General features: G+C 40.9%; 1 protein-coding gene across 1 annotated transcript in view; it reads left to right on the top strand.

The window, feature by feature from the left end:
- Positions 1-14,500: 14,500 nt before the first annotated feature.
- Positions 14,501-17,409, top strand: part of LOC136884198 (hemolymph lipopolysaccharide-binding protein) — a 31,291-nt gene continuing 28,382 nt past the window's right edge. The window contains exon 1 of the mRNA XM_067156242.2: positions 14,501-14,514. The gene's annotated coding sequence lies outside the window, so the exon portion shown is untranslated. The remainder of the gene's footprint in view (positions 14,515-17,409) is intronic.

The raw sequence follows: 17,409 nt of genomic DNA on the forward strand, positions 1-17,409 counted from the left end.
TTCGCTGGCAGGGGGCTGGATGTATGTGTTGTCTTCATCATAATTTCATCCTCATCACGACGCGCAGGTCGCCTACGGGAGTCAAATCAAAAGGACTGCATCTGGCGAGCCGAACTTGTCCTCGGACACTCCCGGCACTAAAAGCCATACGTCATTACATTTCTCCAATATAATTTCATTTTATCTGTCAGTCATTAATCATTTCCCCAGAGAGGAGTGCGACAGGTTTCGTTAGCCGGCACATTTCCTATCCTCGCCGCTAGATGGGGCTTCATTCATTCCATTCCTGACCCGGTTCAATGACTGGAAACAGGCTGTGGATTTTCATTAATTCATTCAGTATTATCATCATCATCATCATCATCATCATCATCATCATCATCATCTGTTTACCCTCCAGGCTCGGTTTTTCCCTCGGACTTAGCGAGGGATCCCACCTCTACCGCCTCAAGGGCAGTGTCCTGGAGCTTCAGACTCTTGGTCGGGGATACAACTGGGAAGTATGACCAGTACCTCGCCCAGGCGGCCTCACCTGCTATGCTGAACAGGGGCCTTGTGGAGGGATGGGAAGATTGGAAGGGATAGGCAAGGAAGAGGGAAGGAAGCGGCCGTGGCCTTAAGTTAGGTACCATCCCGGCATTCGCCTGGAGGAGAAGTGGGAAACCACGGAAAACCACTTCCAGGATGGCTGAGGTGGGAATCGAACCCACCTCTACTCAGTTGACCTCCCGAGGCTGAGTGGACCCCGTTCCAGCCCTCGTACCACTTTTCAAATTTCGTGGCAGAGCCGGGAATCGAACCCGGGCTTTCGGGGGTGGCAGCTAATCACGCTAACCACTACACCACAGAGGCGGACATTATTATTATTATTATTATTATTATTATTATTATTATTATTATTATTATTATTATTATTATTATTATTATTATTATTATTATTATTATTATTATTATTGCAGATAAACCTTCCTGGACTGTAACAAAGAATCGTAGCAAGGGAGGGAAGAAGGAACTAAATAGCAGACTATAGTGGGTAAATAAGATGAACTCATTTTGATGTAAAAGGAAATTGAACTCCCGAACATTGGAGTTCATGGAGAGGAGAAGAACGATGGCAGTGAAATTTCGCTCGAGGGAGTGTAAAGGAAGGTAAAGTGCAGTGTCATAAAGCAGCAGAGAGTCTAAGAATAGTTTTTACGTCACACCGAGATAGATAGGTCTTACGGGGACGATGGGATAGGAAAAGGACTATGATCGGGAAGGAAGCATCCGTAGCCTTGATTAAGGTACATCCCCAGCATTCCCCTGGTGTGAAAATGGAAAACTACGGAAAACCATTTTCAGGGCTTCCGAATGCAAGTTGATGCTACGTGACCCAAACCAGGCAGCCACGCAGCAGATGAAATTAGACCCGAAATGATGTAACACAGTGGGGAGGTAGAGATGGAATGACGGTAAAAGGAGTGGCATGGAATCTGAGCAAGGTACCGTAGTAATTGCACCTATCTATAAGCAAAGGAACATAAAAGATTCATTGATCAGTATACCAGGTAAGGTGTTCACTTGTCTTTTGGAAAGAAGGGTGGGATCAATGTTGGAGAATATATTGGATGAATACCAGTGTGGTTTCAGACTATTCAGGGGCTGTCAGGGCCAGATTTCAGTATACGTAATGTAATTGAAAGGATACTCTCAAACTCTTCGAGAGACCCTGCATCTTCCGTTTCTTCATCAATTAATGTGTCCGGCTCCATGGCTAAATGGTTAGAGTGCTGTCCTTTGATCACAGGGCTCCCGGGTTCGATTCCAGGCAGGGTCGGGAATTTTAACCATAATTGGTTAATTCCCCTGGCACGGGGACTGGGTGTATGTGTCGTCTTCATCATCATTTTATCCTCATCACGACACGCAAGTCGCCTACGGTCGTCAAATCAAAATACCTGCACCTGGCAAGCCGAAGTCCTCGGACACATCCCGGCACGAACTGCCATACGCCAGTTCCATTATTTAAGGCCCGGATGTTTATGACGTAAAGAATATTTTTTTTAAATGCACTCTAAAATTTTAAAAATGACGTTATTAAGTGACCCAAAAGTTAAGGAAATGCATAATAAAATGTAAAAAAAGAATGTTTAAAAATTGATGTATAAAATCCTTCATAACATAATAAGTTAGACACAAAATTACAAAGAACATAATATAGTCTATTTATCAGGAGGCTGTTCGAAGACAAAGAATACCCAGTGCGATGAATATTGGTTGAAAAAGGAACAGTTTGAAGAGAACTAGAAATAATAAAAGACGATTTGTGAAATTAAAGTGTAAAAAATATATATATATATATATATAAGAAACTATTGGAGAAATTAATTTGTACAAAATATAAATATGATTCAGAAACAAAGAACAAGAACTAGATTACCTACTTAATATTATACTGACATGTTTTAATTCAAGATCTGTATAACTCCTAGTTAAGGCTTTCAGACGTATTTTCATAAAATAATATGGTAACATGACAAAAGGGACAAAAATCTCCAAAATAATGAGCGAACAATTCTGCAAAATCAAAGGAAATTCTCTTAAAATATTTATTTAAAAAACAAAAATTATATATTTGTAATCGAGGTGCCATGAACTGAGTTTGTGTATATTGGAGCATTTATTTTATTTTGCATTATTTGCATTTTTCATCATCATCATCTGTTTACCCTCCAGGTTCGGTTTTTCCCTCGGACTCAGCGAGGGATCCCACCTCTACCGCCTCAAGGGCAGTGTCCTGGAGCTTCAGACTCTTGGTCGGGGGATACAACTGGGGAGTATGACCAGTACCTCTCCCAGGCGGCCTCACCTGCTATGCTGAACAGGGGCCTTGTGGAGGGATGGGAAGATTGGAAGGGATAGGCAAGGAAGAGGGAAGGAAGCGGCCGTGGCCTTAAGTTAGGTACCATCCCGGCATTCGCCTGGAGGAGAAGTGGGAAACCACGGAAAACCACTTCGAGGATGGCTGAGGTGGGAATCGAACCCACCTCTACTCAGTTGACCTCCCGAGGCTGAGTGGATCCCGTTCCAGCCCTCGTACCACTTTTCAAATTTCGTGGCAAACCCGGGAATCGAACCCGGGCCTCCGGGGGTGGCAGCTAATCACGCTAACCACTACACCACAGAGGCGGACATTTTGCATTTTTACATTTTTTTTTCATTCAATGAAAACATGACATGTCATCAACATCCAGACCCTAGTCATAATGATATGGATGAAAATAAACATGCTAACAGGCTTTTTTCGGATGATGTTATGTTGTTTGAATAAGTTACAGGACAGTAAGCGGCTGCAGAAAGACCTCACAATGTTGTGAGATGGGCAGCAGAAGATGGTATGATGGTAAATGGGGTGAAAAGTCGGGTTGTGGGTTTCATTAAGAGGAGTTCTCCCAACTTTAATTACTGTATTGATGGCGTGAAAGTACCTCGCAGGGATTAGTATAATTACTTTGGTGTTAATATAAGGAAATACCTTCATTAGGGTAATCCTAATCACATACACGAGATTTTAATTAAAAGTTAATAAGAGCATTTAAAGGGTTGTAGGAGAGACGGAAAGGGAAGGGCATATAATTCATTAGTAAGACCACAATTAGAGTATGGTTCCAGTTTATTTATTTATTTATTTATTTATTTATTTACTTATTTATTTATTTATTTGTGTCTTTATTAAGTGGCGAAGTTAGGGCTCTTGGCCCTCTTTTACACTTAACCACATACATTTTTTTTATTTTTACAGTATTAATCTAAAGTATCATTGTAATCAATTACTGTTATTGAGACAAGAGGACTGCTTGATAATAGAAATGAAGAAAAAAATCCGGAGAAAAGCAGCTCGATTTGTTCTGGATGATTTCTGTCGAAAGAACAGTGTTACGAAAATGTTGCAAACTTTGGGCTGGGAAGATTTAAGAGCAAGGAGACGAGCCGTTCGACTAAGCGGCATGCTCCGAGTTGTCAGTGGAGAGATGGCGTGGAATGACATTAGTACGTGAATAAGGTTGAGTGGTACTTTTAATAAGAGGAAAGATCACAACGTGAAGATAAAGTTGGAAATCAAGATAACAAATGGGGGCAAAGATTCGTTTATAGGAACGTTTATATTTATAGGAGATAGTGATTAGAATAATTTACCAAGGGAGTTGTTCGATACATTTCCAACTACTTTGAAACTATTTAAGAAAAGACTGGATGAACTACTGCGGGACAGAATTTCGGCACCTCGGCATCTCCGAAAACCGTCAAAAGTGGTTTCTGGGACGTAGAAACGTAATTACAAAACCAAATATAATATAAACAACAAGGGAACTATCACCTGGACGACTGCCCGAAATGTAGATCAGTGGTGATTTGATTGATTGATTGATTGATTGATTGATTGATTGATTGATTGATTGATTGATTGATTGATTGATTGATTGATTGATTGATTGATATGATGTTGTTGGGGTCCCGATCTCCTAGTTTAGTTGCTTCTCGAGGTGTAAAGGACAGAACTTAGAAATTAAGTGTTTGGCTTTCGCGGATGATCTTGTCCTCTTGGCTCACAACCGAGAAAATGCCCAAATTATGCTGAATACTCTACATGAGATCGGTGAGAAAACGGGTCTCAAAGTATCATATGAGAAGACGGAATACATGGAATATGGACATCAAGGGGAGAAACACTTAGAAGTGAAGCATGGGACTGTAAAAAGAACTGAGAAATTTAAATATCTAGGGGAATGGATAGAACCTAACGGACTGGATAAAGAGGCGAATAGGGCAAAAATTAGAAAACTAGAATTGGCTTACAGGTTAATCCAGAACAGATACAACAAAAGAGCAATATCTTACAAGGCGAAATTTAGACACTACAGCACAGTGGTAAAGCCAGAGAGTCTCTACGCTTCAGAGAGCCTGACAATGAATAAAAAAATGTGAGCTTCAGATCTCGAAAAAAAAAAAAAAAAAAAAAAAAAAAGAGGAGAATATTAAGGAAAATTTTAGGACCACAGAAAAATGCTGATGGGGAGTGGAGGAATAGAAAAAATGATGATCTCTACAAACACACCGAAAAAATCACTGTCACCATGCGAAAGCGAAGGCTAAAATTCTATGGGCATCTAGAAAGAATGGATGAGAAACGACTAAGAAAATATTCAAGTACATCACTGGACTGAAAAGTTTCGACGAAGTGGGTAGAAGAGGTAAAAAGAGATGCAATAGAAAGTGGACTTACAATGGATATGATTCACAACAGAACAGAATTTAGAAGCCGAGTGGACAGCCAGGAGATACCACCAAAATGTAGACCCAAACTGGTCATATCTGAGAAAGAAAGGAAGATCAGAAGTGAAAGGACGAAAAGGACGGAGAGGTTCTGGGAGAAGAAGAAGAAGAAGAAGAAGAAGAAGAAGAAGAAGAAGAAGAAGAAGAAGAAGAAGAAGCCTTAAGTTTAATGCGGTCCATAGGCGGCCAAATTCGGAAACAAGAAGAAAAATATTATGACGAATAATATCTACAATACAGAGTTCTGTCTTCAAGAACCAGCATCTTCAGTGTATTATGTTCTGACGAATGTACGAAACCTTCTGAAGTTCGTAAACATCTTTAAAAGAGACATTTGAACCATTTTAGTAAGTAAGTTGTTTTAAAAATGTGAAATGTGGATATATAAAACAAACATGAAATGCTATTAAAATAATTGTATCGAGCAACACTTAGGCCCTTGTTTTGTATGAAGTGTTATTATTTTAGTATAGTTTAGCAGTTTAAGCTTTAAGTATACAATGCACGTACAATATACCATTTTGTTAAATATAACGAATCTGCGACTTCTTATATTCACTTAAAACTAACACCAAAACCGTCTTATTATTATTATTTTTTTTTTAAGGAGTTGCTTTACGTCGCACCGACAGAGATAGGTCTTATGGCGACGATGGGCTTGGAAAGGGGAAGGAAGTGGCCGTGGACTTAATTCAGACATAGCCCCAGCATTTGCCTGGTGTGAAAATGGGAAACCACGGAAAACCATTTTCAGGTCTACCGGCGGTGGGGTTCGAACCCACTATCTCCCGAATGCAAGCTTACAGCTGCGCCCCTAACCACTCGCTTGGTAAAACCTAATTTACCCATTATTACTTGGGCGGGGGGAGGGGGTAATGCAGCAATACAGATCCATGGAAAGTGGGAGTCCACAGTTTTGATGAGTTTAAGAACCGCTGCTCCAGGCTTTAATAAAAGTATTAAAACAAGTAAGAAAAGGTAGTTTTGCTTCAGAGTGCGTAATAGGAAATGTTGTGTCGGTTAAGGTAGATGAAACACGAGATGAATATACAATTTACACAGTTGAGGTTATTGAGTTATCTTATCGGATATTGCTACGCCGAAGAGATAGGTCTTCTGCATTAGGTAAATTTCTTAGAACTCACCTTCAGAAACAGTTCACTGGGTTCCGTTACTCAACCTTTGAACAGTTAGTCATAATAATTTACCTTGTATCTCTTACACCGTTCTGTTCTCGGAATAATATCACTGCAATCGAGAGATTATGAGTAGGTACAGTATGTCGACACTGCCAACCGCTTCCCACACGCGCAATGTCCACCCAAAATCTAACTTCGAGAAATATACAGGGACTTTTAAAAATAATTCATTTACTTCCCAATGGTAGCATACTTTCAGTTTGCAAATGAGGTGTTCCGAATGATTATGAATAATAATAATAATAATAATAATAATAATAATAATAATAATAATAATAATAATAATTAGAGAGCCGATTTTTATGTAAAAACTATTTAGTTTGCGCGTGTTTTAACACAATTTACAAAGTTTATTCCTATTGTACAAGCCTCCGTGGCTCAGGCGGCAGCACGCCGGCCTCTCGCCGCTGGATACCGTGGTTCAAATCCCGGTCACTCCATGTGAGATTTGTGCTGGACAAAGCAGAGTTACGACAGGTTTTTCTCCGGGTACTCCAGTTTTTCCTGTCATCTTTCATTCCAGCAACACTCTCCAATATCATTTCATTACATCTGTCAGTCATCAAACATTGCCCCAGAGGAGTGCGACAGGCTTCGACAGCCGGCACATTTCCTATCCTCGCCACTAGATGGGAGCTTCATTCATTCCACTCCTGACCCGGTCGAATGACTGGAAACAGGCTGTGGATATTCATTCATTCCTATTGTACATCCCCAAGCGTTAAAACCTAATTTTATTTCACATAAAAATACATAACACCAAACCAAACCCCATAGCACTACAGCCCTTGAAGGGTCTTGGCCTATCAAGCGACCGCTGCTCAGCCCGAAGGCCTGCAGATTGCGTGGTCCCGTGTGGTCAGCTCACAGTCAGATAGTTCCTCAATTCTAATCACGTAGGCTGAGTGGACCTCGAACCAGCTCTCAAGTCCAGGTAAAAATCCCTGACCTTGCCGGGAATCGAACCCGGGGCCTCCGGGTAAGAGGCAGGCACGCTACCCCTACACCACGGGGCCGGCCATAAAAATACATATTTTCACAAAAAACTTATGTAAATACATGTGTGTTCAGTCCTCAGCCCTAAGGCTGGTTGGATCCTCACCAGCTCAGCCATCAGCTGTCATAGATGGCATAGGCATCACTGAAGAGGCGTACTAGGGAAATGAGGAGTGAGGTAGTTTCCCGTTGCTTTCCTCACCGAGCCAGTAGTTGCGATTACATAACAGTCTGCCAAGCCTACTGAAATGCATGCACCAACTGACCCTATGAGCAACATTTTCACACCATTCATAATTGGCTGCATAAGGAATCGCTCATACGTCAGTTACTTTCATATTGCCAAAGCCAAGGATAAGACACAGACAGATCAATGAAAGTAACAAAATTGCTTTAGCCTATACCAGAAGACATAGTGCACTTTAAATACTAGGTCCTGATATATAAAATACATATTTTAAGAAAATCCATAATAAGCACATAAATCGGCAATATTTGTTACTCAATAATATTTAAAAACCTTCTATGTTATAAAGTGGTGTTCATATTCCCATTTTAGGATTATGGTACTATTTTTAAAAGTGTATCTTACGTCATATTATTCTGAAAGTTGTGGCTATTTATGGATTTACGCTGTTAAAAATAAATTAGATTAATTCTCTTGGTTTCGCAGGTACAGGGACTGTTAAGGGCCAAATATCAAAATCTGTTCTGTGAAAACAGTGGATTTAAAGTCCGGCTCCATGGCTAAATGGTTAGCGTGCTGGCCTTTGGTCGCAGGGGTCCCGGGTTCGATTCCCGGCAGGGTCGGGAATTTTAACCTTAATTGGTTAATTTCGCTGGCACGGGGGCTGGTTGTATGTGTTGTCTTCATCATCATTTCATCCTCATCACGACGCGCAGGTCACCTACGGGAGTCAAATCAAAAGACCTGCATCTGGCGAGCCGAACTTGTCCTCGGACACTCCCGGCACCAAAAGCCATACGCCATTTTTTTTAGAGCTGCTAAAGTATTGGAGGATGTTCATGTTGGCAAAATGGAACGCGTTAGTGTTGGTGACATTCCTCTTTTTTACCTATAAACGTCTGACGTTCTTAGATGTGGAGTGATCGTTTTCGCAGTATACTGTAAGGCGTTCTTTAGAGATACTCGGCATACATTTGTGATGGACAATTGAAGATGACCTTTGTTCGTCACTGCAATTTTGTGACTACTAGCAACTTATATTCCAGCGTGTGATTGTTAAGTACGAACAGGTACAATTTTATCAAAGATGTTTATGCTGTATTTAAAAATATTTTACACGTTTTAGCACATAAAATTCACTCCCTAATAATAATAACAATAATAATAATAATAATAATAATAATAATAAAATAATAATAATAAAATTTCGTGTAACTATTTTTTTTTTTTTTGCTAGTTGCTTTACGTCGCTCCGACACAGATCGGTCTTATGGCGACTATAGGATAGGAAAGGCCTAGGAATGGGAAGGAAGCGGCCGTGGCCTTAATTAAAGTACAGTCCGAGCATTTGACTGGTGTGAAAATGGGAAACCACGGAAAACCATCTTCAGGGCTGCCGACAGTGGGGTTCGAACCCACTGTCTCCTGGATGCGAGCTCACAGCTGCGCGCTCCTAAGCGCACGACCAACTCGCCCGGTTAACTATTTCTAGCCTGGTGCAACCCCTGTAAAGCAGACTCTCCAATGAGGGTGGTGTAGGTTATTATTATTATTATTATTATTATTATTATTATTATTATTATTATTATTATTATTATTATTTGCTATTTGCTTTACGTCGCACCGACACAGGTAGATCTTATGGCGACGATGGGACAGGAAAGGCCTAGGAGTGGGAAGGAAGCGGCCGTGGCCTTAATTAAGGTATAGCCCCAGCATTTGTCTGGTGTGAAAATGGGAAACCACAGAAAACCGTCTTCAGGGCTACCGACAGTGGGGTTCGAACCCACTATCTCCCGGATGCGAGCTCACAGCTGCGCGCCCCTAACCGCACGGCCAACTCGCCCGATTATTATTTTAAGAGGAAGTAAATCTCGGCCACCATCTTCTATTAACATTAATCAGAGCAGCCCGCCTCGTGGCCATGGTCGTTAAGGCGTTGAAGTCTAAGCGGTCTAACGCCGTGGTTAGAAAATTCACCATCAGAATGTTGCTTGGCAGGGTAGGGGAGGTGGTGGTATACAATTTCTAATCAATAGACTGCGTGCCAAAAGCCTGGATTACATTCCAAACCTGTCCGCAGTGCTCGTATGGACTGAGGGCATATAACACTGTTGGTGATGATTCGTCCGTCGGATGGATACGTTAAGCCTTGAGCAGACCCCTTGGTGCTATTCAATAGGAGTAGGCTATGTGCCGGCACCGGGTTTCACCCTCTTCCTATCTCATTATCATCATCCCACGTGCAGACGAACAGTTCACCTATGGGCGTGCCGGGCTGAGTGGCTCAGACTGTTTAGGCACTGGCCTTTAGACCCCAAATTAACAGGTCCGATCCTGGCTCAGTCCGATGGTATTTGAAGGTGCTCAAATACGTCAGCCTCGTGTCGGTAGATTTACTGGCACTTACAACAACTTCTGCGGGACTAAATTTCGGCACCTCTCCGAAAACCGTAAAAGTAGTTAGCGGGACGTAAAGCAATTATTATTATTATTATTATTATTATTATTATTATTATTATTATTATTATTATTATTATTATTATTATTATTATTATTATTATTATTATTATTACTCATCTATCGGCGTCAAATAGAAAGACCAGTACTAGGCGAGCCAAACATGTCCTCGGACACTCCCCGGCACTAAAAGCCATACGATAAATAAATAAATAAATAAATAAATAAATAAATAAATAAATAAATAAATAAATAAATAAATAAATAAATAAATAAATAAATAAAGAGAGAAAGAAAGGAAGAAATCAGAGTGAAAAAATGGAAGAGTCCGTCACTAGGAGAAATGAAGGTATCGGCCAAATAAAGACAAAAGCAACGAAGGGCGTGGAAATGAAAGACTCCAGAAACGACCGTGCCGGATGCGACCACACCAAAATCGTGCCGCTGATATGGATTTAGGGCAGTCACCGAAGTGATTGATCGCCTGTCAGTTGTTAACTTAGCCTTTTCTGAAATAATTTAAGAGAATTTGGAAATTATGGACCATTTGCCTTGGTAAATCATTCCTATCTCTAACTCCTCTTCCCATAAACGAATATTTGCCCCAATTTGTCCTCTTGAATTACAAATTCATCTTCATATTGTGATCTTTTCTACTTTTAAAAGCACACTCAAACACATTCGTGTATTAATGTCATTCCAACACCAGCTCTCTGTTGACCACAAGAACATAGGTGCCTGCCGCTTAGTTGAGCGGCTCGCCTCTTTTCTCCTAAGTCTTAGCATAACCGTACAAGCCATTGACCTAATAATTACGGCAATGTGATCCTCTCTCTAAGATCTATTACTTGTGTTAATTTCGTGCAAGAGTTACCTTCCACTCTGTATACACTGCAATGTGCTTTGATTATGTACCAACATGGACTCACGAAACTTGGAAGTATCTGAACAAATGCTAACATTTCCTGTGATTACCTTGAAAGATTTCAAATTTTAATTTTTAGCGCACGGCTTTTAGTACCGGGAAGGTCTGAGGATATGCTTTTTTCTGTGCACCCCATGAGAGTGAGCTATGTGGACGTGTTGTCTGTGAGTGTAGCATAATTGCTCGGGCTAGGAATGGGAAGAAGTGGTCCTGGCCTTGACAAAGTTTCCATCCACTGAGTGTAATGTAATAAATCATTTGTTATTTCAACTTTCGTCATAGAAATGTAATCAATCAATCAATCAATCAATCAATCAATCAATCAATCAATCAATCAATCAATCAATCAATCAATCAATCAATCAATACTGATCTGCATTTAGGGCAGTCGCCCAGGAGGAAGATTCCCTGTCTGTTGTTTTCCTAGCCTTTTCTTAAGTGATTTCAAAGATATTGGAAATTGATTGAACATCTCCCTTGGTAAGTTTTTCCAATCCCCAACTCCCTTTCCTATAAACGAATATTTGCCCCAATTCGTCCTCTTGAATTGCAACTTTATCTTCATGTTGTGATCTTTCCTACTTTTAAAGACACCACTCAAACTTATTCGTCTACACCATCTCTCCACTGACAGCTCGGAACATGCCGCTTAGTCGAGCAGCTCGTCTCCTTTCTCTCGAGTCTTTCCAGTTCGAACTTTGCAACATTTTTGTAACGATACTCTTTTGTCTGAAATCATCCAGAACAAATCGAGCTGCTTTTCTTTGGATTTTTTTCAGTTCTCGAATCAAGTAATGGAGGGTCCCATACACTGGAACCATATTTTACTTGGAGTCTTACCAGAGATTTATATGCCCTCTCCTTATCCTTACTATAACCCCTAAACACCCTCATAACCATGTGCAGAGATCTGTACCCTTTATTTACAATCCCATTTATGTGATTACCCCAGTGAAGATCTTTCCTTATATTAACAGCTAGGTACATACTCTATTATTTATAAACCTTTCACGCAATCGTTAGGACTGTTCTCCGTAAAGACTTATATAGGCTAATCCTGTGTACATAATTAAATGTTGTGAACGATTTACGGTTATAGTCGTTCGCTGAAAAAAAAAGGAAATGTCGTATGGCTTTTAGTGCCGGGATATCCCAGGACGGGTTCGGCTCGCCAGGTGCAGGTCTTTCTATTTGACTCCCGTAGGCGACCTGCGCGTCGTGATGAGGATGAAATGATGATGAAGACAACACATACACCCAGCCCCCGTGCCATTGGAATTAACCAATTAAGGTTAAAATCCCCTACCCGGCCGGGAATCGAACCCAGGACCCTCTGAACCGAAGGCCAGTACGCTGACCGTTCAGCCAACGAGTCGGACAGTCGTTCGCTATTTGAACAGAACTCGATAAGCAGTGCTATACATTTAGAAAATCAACAATATGGAATAAAAGTAAATTGCGGCATAATTAACAACATAAGATATGCGGATGATACAGTCATCCTGTGTGACAATTTTGAAGGTCTCCAGCTCCTGCTCAATAATATCAGTGCAGTAAGTGAGGACATGGGACTAAAAATAAATGTAAACAAGACCAAGTTCATGATCTTCAGCAGACGTGCCAATGCTGAGGCAATCTTACAACTAAACAACCGACAGATTGAGAGAGTAACCACTTTTAAATATCTGGGTGCCATTGTCACTGAACAACTTGATCCCGAGAAAGAAGTGAAACAGAGGATAACAATAGCACGAAAAATATGAACAAAAATGAAATCTTTCTTTTGCAATGACTACTTAAATTTAAAACTTAGACAGAGGATGGTCAAGTGCTATATATGGTCAGCCTTGCTATATGGTGTGGAAACATGGACTCTCAAGAACATATCAGTGAAACGCTTGGAAGCCTTGGAAATGTGGATCCACCGTAGGATGCTCAGGATTTCGTGGGTTGCACGACTAACGAACCAAGAAGTACTCAGAAGGGCAAGAGCAAGTCGGGAACTCGTTCAAACAATAAAACTCCGGAAGATCTCTTACCTTGGCCACATCCTTAGAAATGAACGTTACCTCATCTTACAGCGGATTGTACAAGGCAAAATACAGGGCCGAAGAGGTGTCGGGAGGAGGCGAACATCATGGCTTGGAAACATCAAAGAATGGACTGGAATTCACAGTGTTGAAAGACTTTTCCACCTAGCTAGAGATCGTTCTGCATTCGCCACAGTGATCGCCAACGTCAGGGGGACCTGATACGGTACTATGAAGAAGAAGAAGATACATTTTGGGACTATTTTCTAACATTTTGGGGTCTTGATGTACTTTACCGTAGGCGATGACCTAGCTTATTAAGTGAAAATTGGATTGTCAACACCGGTCGCATCTGGCACGACACCGGCCTCGTGACCTAATACCGTCAGAGCCGGAAATGAACAAGAGTTGACCAAGGGAGGACGGATAGGATAAATGAAAGTGAGGAGCCTGGCACAAATAAGTGGAAGCTATGTCAGGACTCAGTTGAGAGCCCCGTTGTCACCAACCCACGCTTCCAAGTTAAGACCTAGGACCTAGGAGGATGTTTTCATTCCCCTCCCCGAAGGGGAGGGGCGGGCCACTTAGAAGGCGACGCCTTCTCTCTGGCTAGGAGATTAGACGGGGTTAGGAGATTTGCAGGAAGAAAGAGATGGGTAAACAGTGATGTGTTTATAATAGGGAGCTGTGTTGGAGAATGGTCTCTTGGCTAAGGGAAGTGCTGTTCTTCAGCTCTTTATTGAGCCGTTGGGGCCTCTTGCGGCAGACAGGGAATAGCGTGGAAGTTATTCTTAAAAACTACGCTCACCACCACCACAACTCGGCTTTGTAGACCGGGGCCACTACGCACTGTCAGATAGCTGCTCAATTGTTCTCACGTAGGCTGAGTGGACATCGAACCCGGAGCCTCCAGGTAAGAGGAAGGCTTGCTAAACCTAGCACGGGGGGAGGGATATATTGAATTTAGCATACCAACACAAGATGAGCTTGCATTCGGGAGATAGTGGGTTCGACCCCACTGTTGGCAGTCCTGAGGATGGTTTTCCGTGGTTTCCCCATTTTCAAACCAGACCTTGTTTGAGGCCACGACCGCTTCCTTCCCACTCCTAGCTCTTTCCTATCCCATTGTAGCCATAATACCTATCTGCGTCGGCGTGACGTAAAGCAAATTTTAAAAATACCCAAGATGAAACATTTAAATGATAACATAGATAAGAAATTGTGCAAGAAAGTAAAGATTAGAGTGAAAGATATCGAGAAGCAGATGATTGCAGCAGAATGTAAGACTAAAAGAACACTATCGGAATTCTGTGAAATTATCCAGAGGTACTTACAGGGGTTATAACAGACTGTAATCTTTCACCTTTTTGTTCGTACTTTACGTGGATCAGCTGCTGAAAGGTATAAAGTGGCAGGGAGAGATTTATTTAGGTTTTTTTTTTTTTTCCGGGTTGAACCCTGTTGTTGTTTTCTGTACATTACGTACAGTTTGTCGACGTTTCGAATACATTGCAGTATTCTTTGTCAAGGTGACTAAAATACCCCTACTCGATCCGAGGTAATCAATCTCCCAGGCAGCGATAATAATAATAATAATAATAATAATAATAATAATAATAATAATAATAATAATAATAATAATAATAATAATAATAATAATAATAATAATAACAATAATAATAATAATAATAATCATAATAATAATAATAATTGTTACGGAGATTTCCGTGGTAGTTAGAGGTGAAAGAAGGTGCGGGGTGGTGAACAGATCTCAAGCTACGAAAGTAAAATTAATTTAAAAATTTAACAAGGTTATATTTTCTTTTCAAAATAAAGAAATAACAAGTGCGGCAGGTACAGAGTAGCAAGTCAACAAAATGTAGTTACAATATTTACTGGATTTGGGCTTCGCGCCCCGACTTCACACTTCTAGGGCAATTAGCCCAACTTTACTCCAAAATAAGTTTTACCAGAGGGGCAGAAAACCCCATTCATGTTCAAGAGCACTTGCCCCAAATTACACAGAAAGGCCTCCTCGAGGCATACAACACTTAATTTTCAAGAAAGAGCCACACGCTCTCAAACTTTAAGCCTCTCAAAGGCCACACCAAACTCCACCTTCAAGTTGTCCTCTCAGGACATAGACACAGGGGTAACATACCCAACCTACTGAGGTCTATTAAATGAAAAGGGGTAATTACATGACCTCCAAAGTAACAATTAGAGAGGAGGCGATCTGCTCTCCTAATGCATTTGTTTTTTAAAACCTAATCTGGCTCTAGGCCACTAATGCAAGGGCTAATCCCATACTAAAGAGGTGACTTTAGAAAGAAACAAATTTACATAATGTTAAGGAAGAATAGGTTGAGAAAATAAGTTCACCTCAATCAATATGAGTGGGAGCTCGAGAGGGTTAAGCACTCTCTATCCCAATATGTAGTTTAAAAGATAGAATAGATACAAGTTTCTTTACATTTTAAGGAGGGTTACATAATGGAAAAACTTCGGACCCGCCCCGAGAGTTAAACTGCTGAGCTAGCAAAGAAAGAAGTTATTAATCGGCCATTACCTTGTTGTTGACCGCTGCCGACGAAAGAGGCGCTTCCCGCCCCCTGCTATGTACTTTACACACTGAAAGATGGAACAGAAGTGGCGCAGAGACCCTAAAATCAGCAGTTTATATACTCTCGCGGAAAGTTCGAGGCGTTTTAGGAAGGAAAACACCCGCCCACAATCTTTTATTGGTGGTTAAAGAAAACCCCTACACAAGATGAAGAAGAAACACATCATTGGTGGAAAATTAATTTAAGAAATTCGGGATTGGCTAAATTCAAAACAAGGGGAAAGAAAGGGTTAATATTGCCAACTTAAACAATGACTGAAAGAAATTTAGCAAAGAACAAACTTTTGAAATTAAATTTTCTCCAAAAAAATAGTTCTTTCACATCGCACTAGGGTGCACCATTGTAGTTTTTCAGTAGTGTCCTCTAGAAGAGAAAGTTCACACTTCTTACTACAAGCAAAACAAAAATACGTCGTAAATGACACAGTTCAAAAACTCCAAAATTTCCAGGTAGTGACATCTTCTGAGAAAGTAGAAAATTAATACCGTAGATAAAGTTCAGACTTCCTCCAGCAGAGGAGTTTCAATTGGCGCACATTTTAAATTAGCGGCGTGGAGGTGTACCGCCCGGTACAATAATAATAATAATAATAATAATAATAATAATAATAATAATAATAATAATAATAATAATAATAATAGAGGAGTAACACCTCTTTAAAAAACCTTGGTCCAGCTGGCCCAGCTGGTAGTACCTTGTGAGGGTCCCTGCCAGGGTTACGGTGAAGATAGTCAACGGTTTGGAAGGCGGAAGACGACAACCAAGTCCCAACGGCGGATAAAGCGGATGAACTGTCTTCATATAGCAACGTCTGTTCTTCAGTGAAGCGGCTGCGAAAGGCGTCTGACTCCGGAGGAGCGGCCTATTATTGAGCTCCAGGGCTTACAACCTTGGTTCTACTACCGGGAAGGAGTTTTCCAACCCATATTGGTTTGAACAGCCAAGCATCATGGAATGCCGTCACAAAAAGGACACTACCCCAGGTAGTACCTCGTTGAGGGAATCTACCGCTCCTAAGAGCGCAATCAGGCCTGTGGATTCTGGGGAGCCTGAACCAAGATGCTTTGAGGACATTACTACACGTACAAAATTCAAGACTAAACAGAAATACTATTTTGGGATGCTGAATGTCAACTCACTACTGAAAGTGGGAAAACACAAAGAAATGACGATGATGATGGACAAACACAACATAACCATCTTAGCCATCCAAGAAACAAGATACCTAGATGAGGACATAATGGACTTTGAGGAGTATAGGATTTATAAAGGCAAAAGGGCTATACAAATAGGTAAGAATATTCCTTTACTTGGCACAGCTTTTGTTGTTCACAAGAAGGTTGTCAGTTCAATCGTGGACTTCTTCAGCCCCTCTGAGAGACTTTCCATTCTAACTCTCAGCTGCGGTAACAAAGGATACACACTGATCAATGTGCATGCACCGATCAGTGAGGACAACAGACGTAATCCTGAGAAAGTCGAACAGTTTTGGAACCTTCTTGAAGAACAGTTGGAGAAAATACCATCTAAGAACATCAAGATCTTATTAGGCGACTTTAACGCTCAGCTGGGAATAGAACCACAATTCAGATCAACAATTGGAAACTATCCTGCTCACAAAATGACTAATAGAAATGGTATAAGACTAGTCAATCTGTGTCGTACCTTCAAT

Source organism: Anabrus simplex, chromosome 12, assembly GCF_040414725.1.
Source record: "Anabrus simplex isolate iqAnaSimp1 chromosome 12, ASM4041472v1, whole genome shotgun sequence".
In the NCBI taxonomy this organism is placed as follows: Eukaryota; Metazoa; Arthropoda; class Insecta; order Orthoptera; family Tettigoniidae; genus Anabrus; species Anabrus simplex.